This window comes from Zootoca vivipara, chromosome Z2 (assembly GCF_965207765.1).
Source record: "Zootoca vivipara chromosome Z2, rZooViv2.hap1.1, whole genome shotgun sequence".
NCBI classification, from domain to species: Eukaryota; Metazoa; Chordata; class Lepidosauria; order Squamata; family Lacertidae; genus Zootoca; species Zootoca vivipara.
Window position 1 is genome coordinate 46576290 of NC_142585.1, and position 16610 is coordinate 46592899.

Below are 16610 nucleotides of genomic sequence, written 5' to 3' on the forward strand. Positions count from 1 at the left end.
ATCCAAACAATATACACAATTACAAAATTTGAAATAAGGAAGGAAAGAATAGGACCGGCTTCCCTTTTATACAGCACCTTACTCTTTGATGACTGCTCCCAATATTTCTAATTAATCGTAGAGGTGGCAATAATAATTTCCCTTCTACAATTAGTTTAGGTGAGCAATTGTTACTTCCAAAACAAGAAAAGAAAAGAAAGGGAGAGAAAAGAAGACATAAGCAAATTCCAATAAAGGAGAGTCCTCAACAAATTTTCAAGTTTTCCTTATCCCTATTCCTCTCTCAAAATAACATAGAGTCACGTAAATTTATATTCGACTCTCTCCACCCTCCTTGATCTCAATCCTCACTACCCCTTTCTCCCTCTTCCTCCCCTCCTGCCTCGTTCCTCAATCTTCTCAAAAATTTCTCTGCGTCTTCTTTTGTTTTGATAGTCTTCCTTCTTTCTTTATAAAAGAAAGTCAGGCCCTCCGGGAACTCCCACATGTACCAAATGCCTCTTCTTGTTAGGGCATCTGTTAGTTCCTTGTATTTCTGTCTTTTTAAAGCAAATCTTTTGGGTATTTCCTTAAATATGGCCACCGTTCTTCTGTCAATTACCAACTCCTCCTGTTTCTTTTTTTGGAGGATTTTGTCCTTTAATAATCTGGAGTTTAATATGATCATGACATCTCCTGGTCCCCTTTTGTTCTTTGTTTTGTCTATCCGGATCCTGTAGATCTTATCCACATCAAAAAGCATGTCTTCTTCTTTTACTTTGAGCCAGGTTGCCAGTTCTTTAATGATCTTTTCATCTATTTGCTCATTGGGGGATTCCTGTACTCCCCTTAATCTCAACCATAGTGACTTTTGTTTCATTTCCAGCAGGGCAATCTGATCAGCAAGGTCCTCCTGCATTCTTTTAATGTTTTGTCTCTCCTCATCCTCATCATCATGCAGCTCTTTTAGTTCTTTATTTGTTGTCAAAATTCTTTTAATGGATTCTTCCTGCTTTTGCACTTTGGTGTTCAGCTCTTTAACTGTTTTATCAAGCTCCTTATTCTTTCCATACAGTTCTTTGATCTGGCCAGTCATTTCCATTATTATCTTTGAATTGCTTTCAATCTTTGTTTCCACAGCATCTAATTTATCGCCTAATGATTTGTGGTTTTCTCCCATTTGTCTATTCATCTCTGTTATAAGCTCTTTGATGTCCACCAGTGTGTCATTCTCATATGATGATGATTGTCTCCTCCCAGTCAAAGCTTGTGTCCTTTTACTTCCCATCTTTTCTTTATATTAATTCTCTTCTATTTGTTAAATGCTCTTTTCTCTGCCCCACCAGCTTCAAATCCTGGGAGTTCCCTTCTTTCCTGAATTAAAAGTCCATGGGTTGGGTATAAGGATCAGGCAACAAATGTGGGTATGTTGAATCAAATCTTTAAGGGGACACGTTCGTTTTAACCATACACAGTCTCTGGTTCACCAGCAGGTGTCACTGTCCTTAAGTATGCTAGGCGCTCTTAACTCTATTGTCTCCTTCCCCACCTCCGTTTTTTTTCTTTTCCTTCTATGTCCGTGAAGAAGGCGGAAGTTATGACTAAGCTGATTTTATGTCACAAATTAGTTCTCATCCGCCATTTTCCAGGGGTCGAATTAGTTCAAGAATAAAACCCTCTTGTTCGCCCCGTTTAAAGGCTTTAGTATCCTCACCTCCGCCTCTTCCTCTGTCTTTAATTCCTCTCGCCTTTTTACTCTTCCCTTTTAACGTTATTCCCTTCTTTGCCTTTCCTGGAAACCGGCCGCCCCGTCTCTCCCAGTCTCAGTTCTCTCCTTTGAATTCGGCCCTTTAGCTGCGACGCGCTCTCCCCACTTTGTGTCTGATGTTTAAAAGGAGTTCCGCTACCGGCAGTATCCCTCCGCGACCGTAAATAATACACCGACCTTACTTTCCCGCCCGGAGTTCTGGCGCTGTATTAGTTTTCCGTCTGCTCTCGCCTCACAGGTCGGTACCTCAAAGTTCTTCTCTGGTCGGAGTGCCACGGGTGCTGACTATTACGAGTTCTCGGGCGCCTTGTTGGGTCGTCCCCGCTCTATGGCGTCTGGCTCCTCTCCGTCTCTCCCACCAGCAGCGGTGCCGAGACGAAGTTCTGCCTTCTAACGCCCGCTTTTTCTCTTCTTTTCTTCTCGGTGAGAGACCCGTACTCTCACCTTTCACTGGGGTGGGGTTGCGGCGCCGACCCCCCCCTCCGGACCTCTTCCCAACTCAGAAAACCGACCCCCACTCTCGGAGCTGTCGTTTTCTGCGACTCGTCTCTAGCGCACCCTGACCGGAAGCCCTCTTATGTTTTGATTTGATACATTTTCATTTGTTCTGTTTTGAGTTGATATGTTTCAATTTCATAGAGTCATAGAATCCTAGAGTTGGACGAGACAACAAGGGGCATCCAGTCCAACCCCCTGCCAAGCAGGAAACACCATCAAAGCATTCTTGACATATGCCTGTCAAGCCTCTAAACATACCTAGTTCCCTAAGCCATTCCTCCTAAGGCATTCCTCCTATTGATGCAGCCCAGAATTGCATTGGCTTTTTGAGCTGCTGCATCACACTGTTGATTCATGTCAAGTTGGTGGTCTACCAAGACTCCTAGATCCTTTTCACTCTCAAGCCAGGTGTCTCCCATCCTGTATTTGTGCCTTTCATTTTTTTGCCCAAGTGTAGTACCTTACATTTCTCCTTGTTAAAATTAATATTGTTTGCTTTGACCCAGTTGTCTAATCTGTTCAGGTCATTTGGAAGTGTGATCCTGTCCTCTGGGGTATTAGCCACCCCTCCCAATTTGGTGTCATCTGCAAAGTTGCTCAGGATGCCCTCAAGCCCATCATCCAAGTCATTGATAAAGATGTTGAAGAAGACTGGGCCCAAGACAGAACCCTGTGGCACCCCACTAGTCACTAGTTGATATGTTTCGGTTTAAATCTCAATAAAGTTTGGTTTATTAACAACAACAAAACAAAAAAAACACAGCAATAACATCACCTGAAGTAGAATAGTTTCACAAAAGGAGTTTCCAATGTATTAATCAATAGAAGAAATTTACGTTCTTAAGAGCTAAAGTGCAGAATTTGGCTACATCATATAATCCTGGACTTGAGGAATCTTCCAGAAGGCGTTTTCATAAGATTTCAGAGGAGAATTCCAATTAATATAGTAAGGGTATAAATTTGGATAAAAGGGGTAAAATAAGTCGAGCTCGTTCTTAACTATAAAATTCACTGAACAAAGGGATGTGACAGATTCTACCTTATTGGACAGCATGCATATATTCCTGCGTACATGGGCGTAGGCAGGGGGGCAGGAGGGGGGTAGCTGCCCCCCCAGAAGCAAAAGATTAATGTATTTTACAGACCATAACCAGCACTTTTCCCCTCCAAAAACTTTTCTCCTCCAAAGTGAAAAGGGCTTTGCTTTAGCAAGAGCAGCTCAGTCTCCGCTTGTTGGGGGAGGGGCGGGAACACAGCTGTAACAAAAACACATGAAATAAATAAAGCAAAGTGGCTACAGGTAGTTAAGCAGTTAAGACAATGGAGCAGATATCCCCAGGCAAGATGTGATAGCTCACCACTTCACCCTATTGTTCTTCAGTGGGAGTTGTTAATGAGCATTCAGGGATCGCATTAAGAGTTCTATTGGCAATTTAATGAGGGTGCAGAGGATTCAATTTGACTGAGGTGGCTCTGCAAGGCTAAAAGGAAGTGAATAAGAAAAGTGGGGGGCTGTAGCTTTGATAGACACAGTGATGTTTATAAAAAGCAGTGGTGTTCCAGTCTGCCCCTCCTCCTGCATCTGTATACTGTAAATCAGGGGTGGCCACCTCCCAAGAGACTCTGATCTACTCACAGAGTTAAAAACTGGGAGTGATCTACCCCCTTTTGGGGGTTCAGGTCAAAGCTGTTGAGTTTTTTTTAAAGGAAGGGAAGCCCTGTTTTTTGTGGGTTTAGGTCAAACTTGTTGAGCTTCTTTTAGGAGGGAGGGAGGCCCATTTTTGTTTAGGGCTTCAGGTCATAGTTCAGCTTTTTTTAGGGAGGAGGAAAATTTTGGGTGAGCTTTTTTTAGGGGTGCCAGTGATCTAGCAGTTATCACAGCGTCACCCAGAGGCACCCACAAAGGTGGGGCTTGAACCCACGACATGGTTGAAATATTATGCTGATATACAGCAATGCCTTGGAGCTGTCGTAACTGCGGCCGTGCCTTGACTCGCCCACCCTGCCACCCCCTCTCGCCTGCACGACCATCTCGTCCTCTTGCTGCAGAGTTCCAGCATCACAGCGTCACCCAGAGGCACCCACAAATATGAATTATCCCTCTCTCTATTTTTTCCTTCCTTCCCTCCCTCTTCCATCCTTAATAAAATATGGGGGGGCAGATAAGCCCCACATAGAAAGCCCATCAACATGGGGGGATGACTCTTTCAAATACGGTATTTACCAGTAATTGGGGGGGGAGGCCCCTAGGCCCCTAGGAGTCGGCTGCTATGCCTAGGAGTAGGACAATTCAAGAAAGCAGAATGATGCATATGCTATGGTAATATATCAATAGAATCATAGAATTGTAGTCGGAAGGGACCACAAGGGTCATCTAGTCCAACCCCCTGCAATGCAGGAATTTTTCCCTATGGTGGGGCTTGAACCCACGACATGGTTGAAATATTATGCTGATATGCAGCAACGCCTCGCAGCTGTCGTGACTGCGGCCGTGCCTTGCCTTGCCCTCGCCCGCCCCGCCACCCCCTCTCGCCTGCCCGACCCTCTCGTCCTCTCCAGCCAAACAGGGTAGCCACCGACGCTGCCAGTCCCAGAAGCACAAGGTGGCCGCCGCCGCTGCCACGATGTCGTCGGCCCACTGGCCCTGTAGCCCTGCCCACATTCCCACTTCGTGGCACCTCCCCTCCCATGCCTTGGCCCCGCCCCTGAACGACCATGGCTTGCCCCCCCTAGTTTTGATCCTGGCTACGCCCCTGCCTGCGTATAAGACTACTTTTAAACCCAGGAAAATCTTCTCAAAAGTCGGGGGTCGTCTTATACGCCGGGTCGTATTTCTTATTATTAGATGGTTTAGGTTCTCAATGAGGCTTTGCCAAATTAGGAATCTATTTTGAGAAAGCAAATTCATGAATTTGACTCCTTTTAAAAAAAATACAAAACAAACTTACTTTGCCTTAAAGGCGCTGCAGGCTGTTGTTAGTTACAGAATCCTCATCTCGCCGTTTTTGGGTTTATGAGTTTACTTGCCATCACAATCGCTTTTCAAAAATTTCATGGTCACATCAAATCTGGCAGAAGGATGGAATATAAAAAAAGGGGGGGGGAAGCAACTGGGTGTAAAATGCTGTGGGAATTTTGCTATTAGTGCTTAGAGCAGAGGGGGAAAGGAACACATCGTGCACTGCAATATTCATGTGGATGCGTAGCTGTCGAATTCTCCCTTTTTTAAAGGGAAATTCCCTTGTGTCAGGCATCCCCAAACTGCTGCCCTCCAGATGTTTTGGAGTACAACTCCCATGATCCATAGCTAACAGGATCAGTGGTCGGGGATCATGGGAGTTGTAGTCCAAAACATCTGGAGGGCTGAAGTTTTGGGATGCCTGATCTAGATCAAGCGAAGTAATAGTACCACTGTATTCTGCTCTGGTCAGACCTCAACTGGAGTACTGTGTCCAGTTCTGAGCACCACAGTTCAAGAAGGATACTGACAAGCTGGAACGTGTCCAGAGGAGGGCAACCAAAATGGTCAAAGGCCTGGAAACGATGCCTTATGAAGAACGGCTTAGGGAGCTGGGTATGTTTAGCCTGGAGAAGAGAAGGTGAAGGGGTGATATGATAGCCATGTTCAAATATATAAAAGGATGTCATATAGAGGAGGGAGAAAGGTTGTTTTCTGCTGCTCCAGAGAAGCAGAAATGGAGCAATACATTCAAACTACAAGAAAGAAGATTCCACCTCAACATTAGGAAGACCTTCCTGACAGTAAGAGCTGTTCGGCAGTGGAATCTGCTGCCAAGGAGTGTGGTGGAGTCTCATTCTTTGGAGGTCTTTTAGCAGAGGCTTGACAGGCATATGTCAAGAATGCTTTGATGGTGTTTCCTGCTTTGCAGGGGGTTGGACAGGATGGCCTTTGTGGTCCCTTCCAGCTCTAGGATTCTATGATTTTACTAGCTGACCAGGCCACGCATTGCTGTCAGCCATATGCCAAGAATACTTTGATGATGCTTCCATCATCCAAGTCATTGATAAAGATGTTGAAGAAGACTGGGCCCAAGACAGAACCCTGTGGCACCCCACTAGTCACTTCTCTCCAGGCTGAAGAGGAGCCATTGATGAGCACCCTTTGGCTTGCCCTCCTCTGGACACATTCCACCTTGTCTGTATCCTTCTTGAACTGTGGTGCCCAGAACTGGACACAGTACTCCAGGTGAGGTCTGACCAGAGCAGAATACAGTGGTACTATTACTTCCCTTGATCTTGATGCTATACTCTTATTGATGCAGCCCAGAATTGCATTGGCCTTTTTAGCTGCTGCATCACACTGCTGACTCATGTCAAGTTTGTGGTCTATCAAGACTCCTAGATCCTTTTCACATGTACTGCACTCAAGCCAGGTGTCACCCATCCTTTCATTTTTTTTTGGCCCAAGTGGAGTACTTTACATTTCTCGCTGTTCAAATTCATCTTGTTTGCTTTGGCCCAGTTGTCTAATCTGTGAAGGTCATTTGGAAGTGTGATCCTGTCCTCTGTTTTTCCTTTTCATTTTGACAAATGCTTCCTTTTGGAAATTCAACAGGAATAAAACAAATAGTTATAATGCAGGTAAATCTTTTTTAAAATTAACACACACACCCCTGTTCTCCACCCCACCCCCCGTACTTGCACCAAAGTGTTGAGAATCCTTTTGTAAACGCACAAGTCCTCATTGCCATCTCGTGCCAATAATCTGTTAATAAATGGCTCCCTTTAGTACACTCTGCAGCGTCCGGCCACAATGTCTGCTGAAAGAGCCGCTAGTCTACCATATGAAATGTAGCTGGATCAAGGTCCCTCGGAGCTGTTGCTGTCTCTTGCACCTGTGATCTATGGATTATAGGACTGCTTCATACATAAAATATTTCCCCTTTTTGTCAAACAACAACAAAGAGGCAGAGAAGTCTTAGTATGCTGTAAACCACCTCCCGACAAACGCAGTGCAAGCCACAGAAATCCAAAGATGGAAAGCGAATGTGCGGCTGGAACTTCCCTGATCGTTTTATTCAGCTCATGCTTTTAAAAGATCTTTAAACAGAAAAACACACAAACAGACTTTTGTTACATTAGCCGGTTGGCATATAGCACATAAAGGATCCAGGCGGTAACCCACCACTATTACAGGTGAAACCTACCGCTATTAAAGGTTGGTCTCTTCCAACTCTATGATTCTACTAGCTGACCCGGCCACGCGTTGCTGTCAGCTATATGTCAAGAATGGTATGATGGTGTTTCCTGCTTGGCGGGGGGTTGGACTGGATGGCCCTTGTGGTCTCTTCCAACTCTATGATTCTATGATTCTACTAGCTGACCTGGCCACGCGTTGCTGTCAGCCATATGTCAAGAGTGCTTTGGTGGTGTTTCCTGCTTGACAGGGGGTTGGACTGGATGGCCCTTGTGGTCTCTTCCAACTCTAGGATTCTATGTTCCGCAAGTCCTGACATCGTGAAACAAATACCTAAGCTATTAACTACCAGCCACACTGTGAAATTTACAGTAGTGCATCACTGCATTCAGGAGATCTCCCAAGCTCACTGTTTGATAGGACCATAACTCGTAAGAGCCCAGCATGTACAGGTGAAACTCGGAAGATTAGAATATTGTAAAAAATGCATTGATTTCAGTAATGCAACTTTTTTACTTTTTACTTTTAATTTTGACAAATGCTTTCTTTTGGAAACTCCACAGGAATCAAACATATTGTTACAATGACACAAAAATCAACATCGCTATGACATTTCATTCATTACACTAGCTGTCCCTGCCATGCGTTGCTGTGGCTCATCATTAATTCCATTTATAATTGACAAGCCTAACGACAAATCATTGCCATTGCAACAAATCAAGGCTTGACATACCCTGCTTTGCATGTCACGCCTCTATCTCATATATTGGTTGCACCTTTTAAATTTTGTCTTTGAAATCAATGCACTTTTCGACGATATTCTAATTTTCCGCATTTCACCTGTATGTGTTTTCGTTAGCAGAGGGTGGAAAGTTGAACGGCCAACGCACTGCGAGTTTCACCTGTATATATTTTCCGAGTTTCACCTGTATATAGAGAACGTATCAAATACACTTGCAAAACAGCGCGTATAAAATCATGCTTGATAAGACAGAGTTTGGTAAAAATCCTGTGGGTTTTGTACATCGCCAAATATTTTAGAGAGATCCGAGGCTAGAGAAAGTTAGCCTGTCAAAAGGGCCATGAGTTTCAGGGCCTGCGTGATATAGGTGGCCACTCCGCAGGTAACCCTGGAGTTAACGCTAAAGGTAAAGGGACCCCTGACCATTAGGTACGGTCGCGGACGACTCGGGTTGTGGCACTCATCTCGCGTTATTGGCCGAGAGAGCCGGCATACAGCTTCCAGGTCATGTGGCCAGCATGACCAAGCCGCTTCTGGCGAACCAGGCTAGCGCACGGAAACGCCGTTTACCTACCCGCCGTAGTGGTACCTATTTATCTACTTGCACTTTGACGTCCTTTCCGGAATGGATTAATCCACTTTCCCTTACTTTCAATGGGAAAGTTTGCTTCAGGTTAAGGACGCTTCAGTTTAAGCACTCCGCGGACCCGTCTGGAACGGATTAATCCACTTTCCATTACTTTCAATGGGAAAGTTCGCTTCAGTTTATGAACAGACTTCCGGAACCAGAACTTCTATGATTGTATGATGGTGTTTCCTGCTTGGCAGGGGGTTGGACTCTATGGCCCTTGTGGTCTCTTCCAACTCTATGATTCTGTGATTCTATGATAGTGTTTCCTGCTTGGCAGGGCGTTGGACTGGATGGCCCTTGGAGTCTCTTCCAACTCTAAGATTCTATGATTCTCCTAGCTGACCCGGCCATGCATTGCTGTCACCCATATGTCCAGAATGCTTTGATGGTTTTTCCTGCTTGGCAGGGGGTTGGACTGGATGGCCCTTGTGGTCTCTTCCAACTCTATGATTCTACGAAATGCACTTTTCGACAATATTCTAATTTCCCAACTTTCACCTGTACAATCGAGATCCCAGCAACATGGCTAGTCGGCTCATTACCACCTCTCGTTGTGCCAAACCCCTTATTTACATTTCAGATTGCATTTTTCATGAAACAGTGAGATCTATCAGAGCTGGGGGGCTGAAATAATGAGGGGAGAAATGGGTTGGGGTGCTGCCTTTCCGCCCGTGTCGGGAAAGAAAGGAGGGTCTTTCCCGAGGGATGGATCGTTTATTCTGCCTCTAAATGAGAAGCAAAAAAAAGAGGGAGATGGTGATGAACTTTTAGGGCCCGTTTGTCTTTAGCAGACAATTAAGACGAGAGATCAAAACGGATTAGCGTGTCGTGCAGACAACTGGTCCAAAAGTAATACATCTCCAGGACTCGCCGATTTGTTCTCCTTTTATCGCTCCCCTCTTTCTTCTCCTTCCTCCTTTTTCTTCTCTAAAGGCAATCCTAGCTTTGTGGCTCAAGGGGAGGGAAAAGGCTGGCCATCATTATTCAGCCGCAGATGTCACCCTAACCTCCCTTTTTTCTCCGGTTTCTAAAGCCGGGAGCCGCAATAATTTGTGACAGATTCTTTTACTCTTCACCACAAAGAACACACAGAATAAAACATCCAGCGGCCGCCAGGGCTCTGATCAGACGTGCTGCCTACATGGGAAACACACTGTATATATAAAAACAAGGGCCAAGAATTTCGACTGGGGAACTTGGGCTTTTTCCGTACTAACGAGAGAATCGCCTTGCGTTGATTTAACGCGCAATATTCCACGCCGGTTCGGATTGCCGGCGAGAAGCATTTGTGTGCAAATTGCACAATAGGGTGATGACTTTTTGATTTTTTTCTCAAAAATTATTTTTGAGAAAACCCCAACATTAGGAAGAATTTCCTGACAGCAAGAGCTCTTCGACAGTGGGATTTGCTGCCAAGGAGTGTGGTGGAGTCTTCTTCTTTGGAGGTCTTTAAGCAGAGGCTTGACAGGTATATGTCAGGAATGCTTTGATGGTGTTTCCTGCTTGGCAGGGGGTTGGACTGGATGGCCCTTGTGGTCTCTTCCAACTCTATGATTCAATTATTCTATGATTTCCTGTAGCGCAAATGGATGAACTTTTGCCTATGAATGACTAAAATGAGGTCTATTCCATTAAATATTAAAAAGGTCACGCACAAACCGTTTTTATTTTTTTTGCACGCCGTTTTACCATTTCATAAAATTGTATGAACAATTCTATGTATATTTTGTATCAAATTTGGACACAACGCCACATTCCAGAAGGGGGAGGGTTCTTAGCAACATAGGCTATACAAATGTCACACCTGCGCAAGGAAAAAGCCCCTCTTGGGGACCTCAAAACTCAGCCAGCAGACCCTGCCGGCATGCTGGGAAAAGAACCTACAGGAGAGGTAGCAAAAATCGCCCTCTAGCGGCGTCTATACTGTTACTGCAGCTAATAAAAGCTTCCTTGTGTGTTTGATGGCCCTATATAATGTGGTATATATGTGACTCTCAAGCTTGGGTTCAGTTTTATATCTGCTTACAGTGACTTCAAAAATGGCGCAAAAACTGATCAATAAAATTGTTTAAATCATTTTGTGCGTGAGGTACTTTTAAAAAATCAAATCTATTTTAAAGTCAGATTTTATCTAATCTTTAATAAAAGCTCATCAAATAATGATACAGGGAAAAGAGGTTGTAACAAAAGTCATCACCCTATTGCGCATGCATCATTTAAAAACAATTTTGCATGCCCACGAAAGCTCTGATCCAATGCGCTGCGTAGTGCTAGGAAACGCACTGTATATCCGACGCGCTTCCCAGTGCTGCGAAACGCACTGTATATAAAAACAAGGGCCAAGAATTTAGACTGGGGAACTTGGGCTTTTTCCGTACTAACGAGAGAATCACCTTGTGTTGATTTAACGCGCAATATTCCTTGCCGGTTCGGATTGCTGGCGAGAAACATTTGTGTGCAAATTGCACATGCATCACTTAAAAACAAGTTTGCATGAACACGAAAGCTCTTATCCGACACCCCGCCTACGTGGGAAACACACTGTACCATGGTCCCTCTACTTACGAATTTAGTGCGTTCCGAACGCACATTTGTAAGTTGAAAAAATGTGTCAGTCGAATCCCATAGGAATGTATTGGGAGAAAAAATGCGTAAGTTGAAGCAACCCTATCTAAATATTCGTAAGTAGAAAAAAGCCTATCTAAACCGCATCCAAGATGGCGGGCGGAGCTCCATTCATAAGTAGAAACATTTGTAAGTAGAGTTATTCGTAAGTAGAGGTAACACTGTATATAAAAACAAATGCCAAGAATTTAGACTGGGGAACGGGAGCTCAGCCCGTCGTGGGGATTCAAACCGCCGACCTCCTGATCGCCAAGCCCTAGGCTCTGGGGTTTAACCCACAGCGCCACCCGCGCCCCCAATTACTTATACTTTAATTGGACTATCGTATATTCCAGCATATAAGACGACCCCCAACTTTTTCAGTTAAAATACAGAGTTTTGATATACTCGCCGTCTAAGAAATACGACCCGACGTATAAAATGACCCCCGACTTTGGAGAAGATTTTCCTGGGTTAAAAAGTAGTCTTCTACGCGGGAATATACAGTAATAGGAAATACGACCCGGCGTATAAGACGACCCCCGACTTTAGAGAATATTTTCCTGTGTTAAAAAGTAGTCTTATACGCAGGAATATACAGTAGTTACTTAAACTTAACTGTAAGCAATTACAGTGGTACCTCAGTTTTTGAACACAATTGGTTCCGGAAGTCTGTTCATAAACTGAAGCGTTCATAAACTGAAGCAAACTTTCCCATTGAAAGTAATGGAAAGTGGATTAATCTGTTCCAGACGGTCCGCAGAGTACTTAAACTGAAGCGTTCATAAACTGAAGTGAACTTTCCAATTGAAAGTAATGGAAAGTTCCAGATGGGTCCGTTCCAGATGGGTCTGCGGCGTTCGTAAACTGAAAATTCGTAAATTCGTAAACCGAGGTGTTCATAAACCGAGGTTGCACTGTAGTCCAATTACTTACACTTAAATCAATATATTAGTGAAGTTTGTTTGTTTTTCTGTCTGCGGAGGCAAATGTGTTGCTTGGGCAAAAGAATGTTTAACCCAGAACAGTGTTTTGTAATCCTTGGGTTTGATACGCTTTGCACTTATTCCAGCAGCTCTGAGACTGAAGTTTTATGTGAACATTTTATTGCTATAACTGTTAATACGTTTTTATATGAGCTGTAGGGGAGAAGCTATGGTACGTACCTATGGTAGTTTTGTATTTCCTTGCTAGGAGCATAGCATGAGCCACAGAACCGTAGTCACCCTCCTTTTCTGCCACAACTTTATTGATATCATTAAAATGTGCCTTTCTTTCTCAGCAAGAGTAAAGAATCAGTAAAAATAATGGCCTGGTATTCATAGAATCATAGAGTTGGAAGAGACCACAAGGGCCATCCAGTCCAACTCCCTGCCAAGCAGGAAACACCACCAAAGCATTCTTGACATACGCCTGTCAAGCCTCCACTTAAAGACTTCCAAAGAAGGAGACTCCACCACACTCCTTGGCAGCAAATTCCACTGCCGAACAGCTCTTACTGTCAGGAAGTTCTTCCTAATGCTGAGGTGGAATCTTCTTTCTTGTAGCTTGAATCCATTGCTCTGTGTCCACTTCTCTGGAGCAGCAGAAAACAACCTTTCTCCCTCCTCTATATGACATCCTTTGATATATTTGAACATGGCTATCATATCGCCCCCTTCACCTTCTTTTCTCCAGGCTAAACATACCCAGCTCCCTAAGCCGTTCCTCATAAGGCAACGTTTCCAGGCCTTTGACCATTTTGGTTGCCCTCTTCTGGACACATTCCAGCTTGTCAGTCTCCTTCTTGAACTGTGGTGCCCAGAACTGGACACAGGACTCCAGGTGAGGTCTGACCAGAGCAGAATACAGTGGTACTATTACTTCCCTTGATCTAGATGCTATACTCGTATTGATGCAGCCCAGAATTGCATTGGCTTTTTGAGCTGCTGCATCACACTGTTGACTCATGTCAAGTTTGTGGTCTACCAAGACTCCTAGATCCTTTTCACATGTCCTGCTCTCAAGCCAGGTGTCTCCCATCCTGTATTTGTGCCTTTCAGTTTTTTTGCCTAAGTGTAATACTTTTCATTTCTCCCTGTTCTAATTCATCTTGTTTGCTTTGGCCCAGTTGTCTAATCTGTTCAGGTCTCTTTGAAGTGTGATCCTGTCCTCTGGGGTATTAGCCACCCCTCCCCATTCGGTGTCATCTGCAAACTTGCTCAGGATGCCCTCAAGCCCATCATCCAAGTCATTGATCAAGATGTTGAAGAAGACTGGGCCCAAAACAGAACCAGTTTGTATACAGTCATACCTCGGTTTAAGTATACTTCGGTTTGAGTACTTTCAGTTTAAGTACTCTGCGGACCGTCTGGAACGGATTAATCCACTTTCCATTACTTTAAAGGGGAAAGTTCGCTTCAGGTTAAGTACGCTTCAGTTTAAGTACCCCGTGGACCGTCTGGAATCGGATTAATCTCTTTCCATTACTTTACAGTGGAAAGTTCACTTCAGATTAAGTACACTTCAGGTTGAGTACTCCGCGGACCTGTCTGGAACGGATTAATCCACTTTCCATTACTTTCAAGGGGAAAGTTCGCTTCAGGTTAAGTACGCTTCAGGTTAAGTACGGACTTCCAGAACCAATTATGTACTTAAACCAAGATACCACTGTACAGTCATACTTCGGTTTAAGTATGCTTCAGGTTTAGTACTTTCAATTTAAGTAGTCTGTGGACCCATCTGGAACAGATTAATCCACTTTCCATTACTTTCAATGGGAAAGTTTGCTTCAGGTTAAGTACACTTCAGGTTAAGTACAGACTTCCAGAACCAATTGCACTCATACTTCGTGGATAAGTATGCTTCAGTTTAAGTACTCCGCGGACCCGTCTGAAACGGATAAATGCACTTTCCGTTACTTTCAATGGGAAAGTTCGCTTCAGGAACCAATTGTGTACTTAAACCGAGCTCCCACTGTATTCTGTTTCCCTTTCACCCGTCAGTTCCCTCAAGTTATTCTGCACTCCTTTCAATCCTCTTTACTAATTGAATCGGCTACCCTGAGTGGCAAAGGGAAGAATTAAGTTATTTACTCTTCCTCGACCCGATGGTGGGCTTCCTTTTTCTCTTTGCTGCTCTAGCAATTACTAGGAATTTACATTACAGTCCTTCCCTGAGCCCCCAATTCTCTTCTTCCTGGGTTTGTATGTACTGAGTTCATCTTTGCACACTTGGGAATCTTTCATTGGGATTCTTTTGTTGTGAAATAATGCAAAAAGTGGCAAAGTAAGCAAATATAGAGAGTGGCGGCTCCTGTTTTTGTGAGGAGTAGTGGGCTATTCAGCGTGTTCAACTTTTTCTTCTTGTGTGTTGAATTCATAAACTAGTGTGCAAACTGACACTTTATCCGCTGAAAGGATTTGCTGTGGAAAGTTGCCAAGGTGCAAATCATGTCGCGGCGACACGCCCCCTTTTTGTGTAGAAGGTCTTAGGTTTACTTCTTGGTGTCTCTAGCAGGTGGCAAGAAAGAGATTTGCGCATCAGTGACCCATCACCCGCGTGGAGTACATAAGACACGAGGACACGTGATTTTAGCTTAATGGGTAAATAAAGGCCACAATTTTATTGGTTACTAGTTGACCCAGCCACGCATTGCGGTGGCTCAGTTTGTAAAATAGAGCCTCAGAGTCCCACTTCAGACTCACCTCACCTTCAGAGTCCCCCTGTTTTTCGTGTACGGTGGTACCTCGACTTACGAATGTTTCGAGTTACAAACAGAGTTCCGTCCGCCATTTTGGATGCGGTTTAGATAGAATTTTTTCGACTTACGAATTTTTAGATAGGACTTTTTCGACCTATGATTTTTTAAAATTCCCCCCCATTGGCTTCGACTTAACAAATTTTTCGACTTACGAAGGTCCGTTCGGATCGGATTAAATCCGTAAGTCGAGGTGCCACTGTATTATGTTTACATAGGCACATTCCTGTGTCCCCCCCCTGTTCTGTCCCTCCTCCCTCCACCCCGGTTCATCCCTGTGATTGGGCCCACCCTGTCCCAACCTATGACCTATTCGGCCCACCCACCCCCCACCCAGGCAGGCTGCTACCTCCACTTGGCCTAGTATGGAAAGTGGCCTAGTCTGCAAAGCCGAGGCGAGATACTATGGAGAGGGCAGGTTTCATCCCTGTGTCTCCCCCCATCCTGTTCTGACCCATTACCTATCCCTGACCCCTATTCGCCCCCACCCCACCCCCAGGCAGGCCCCTACCTCCACTTGGCCTAGTCTGCTGCGGCCTATTCAGTCTGCTGGGCAATGTTGGGCCTTGTTGTTGCAAAAGGCCTGTTTCCAGTTGGTTGCTGTGGAATTTTGTGATGTCATCTTTTGTTGGCCCAAGTGTAGTACTTTTCATTTATCCTTGTTAAAATTCTTGTTTGCTTTGGCCCAGTTCTCTAATCTGTTCAGGTCATTTTGAAGTGTGATATTGTCCTCTGGCATATTAAGCCACCCCTCCCAATTTGGTGTCATCTGTAAACTTGCTCAGGATGCCCATCATCCAAGTCCTTGATAAAGATGTTGAATAAGATACTCCTTGGCAGCAAATTCCACTGTCGAATAGCTCTTACTATCAGGAAGTTCTTCCTACTGTTGAGGCGGGTCAATTATAAATGGAATGTAAGTAATGAAATGTAATAGCGATGTTAGGGACCCAGGTGGCACTGTGGGTTAAACCACAGAGTCTATGGCTTGCTGATCAGAAGGTCGGCGGTTCGAATCCCTGTGACGGGGTGAGCTCCTGTTGCTCGGTCCCAGCTCCTGCCAACCTAGCAGTTCGAAAGCATGTCAAAAAATGCAAGTAGATAAATAGGAACCGCTACAGCGGGAAGGTGGGAAGGTAAACGGCGTTTCCGTGTGCTGCTCTGGTTCGCCAGAAGCAGCTTTGTCATGCTGGCCACATGACCTGGAAGCTATACGCTGGCTCCGTCGGCCAATAATGCGCGCAACCCCAGAGTCGGTCATGACTGGACCTAATGGTCAGGGGCCCCTTTACCTTTACCTAATAGCAATGTTGTTTTTTGTTGATTTTTGTACAGGGGAAACTTGGAAAATTTGAATACCACCCATCCTTTCATTTTTGTTGGCCCAAGCATAGTACTTGACATTTCTCCCAGTTTAAATTCATCTTGTTTGCTTTGGCCCAGTTGTCTGATCTGTTAAGGTCATTTGGAAGTGTGATCCTGTCCTCTGGG

The 16610-nt window shown here is 44.6% G+C and overlaps 1 protein-coding gene across 2 annotated transcripts in view; it reads left to right on the top strand.

Annotated features, from left to right (window-relative positions):
- DENND1A (DENN domain containing 1A) overlaps positions 1–16610 on the top strand; it is a 265432-nt gene that overhangs the window by 53804 nt on the left and 195018 nt on the right. Inside the window, exon 3 of one of the 2 annotated variants that reach the window (XM_088665086.1) lies at positions 14876–14964. The exons of the other annotated variant lie outside the window; for it this stretch is intronic. The gene's annotated coding sequence lies outside the window, so the exon portion shown is untranslated. The remainder of the gene's footprint in view (positions 1–14875; positions 14965–16610) is intronic. 2 annotated transcript variants of the gene reach the window in all.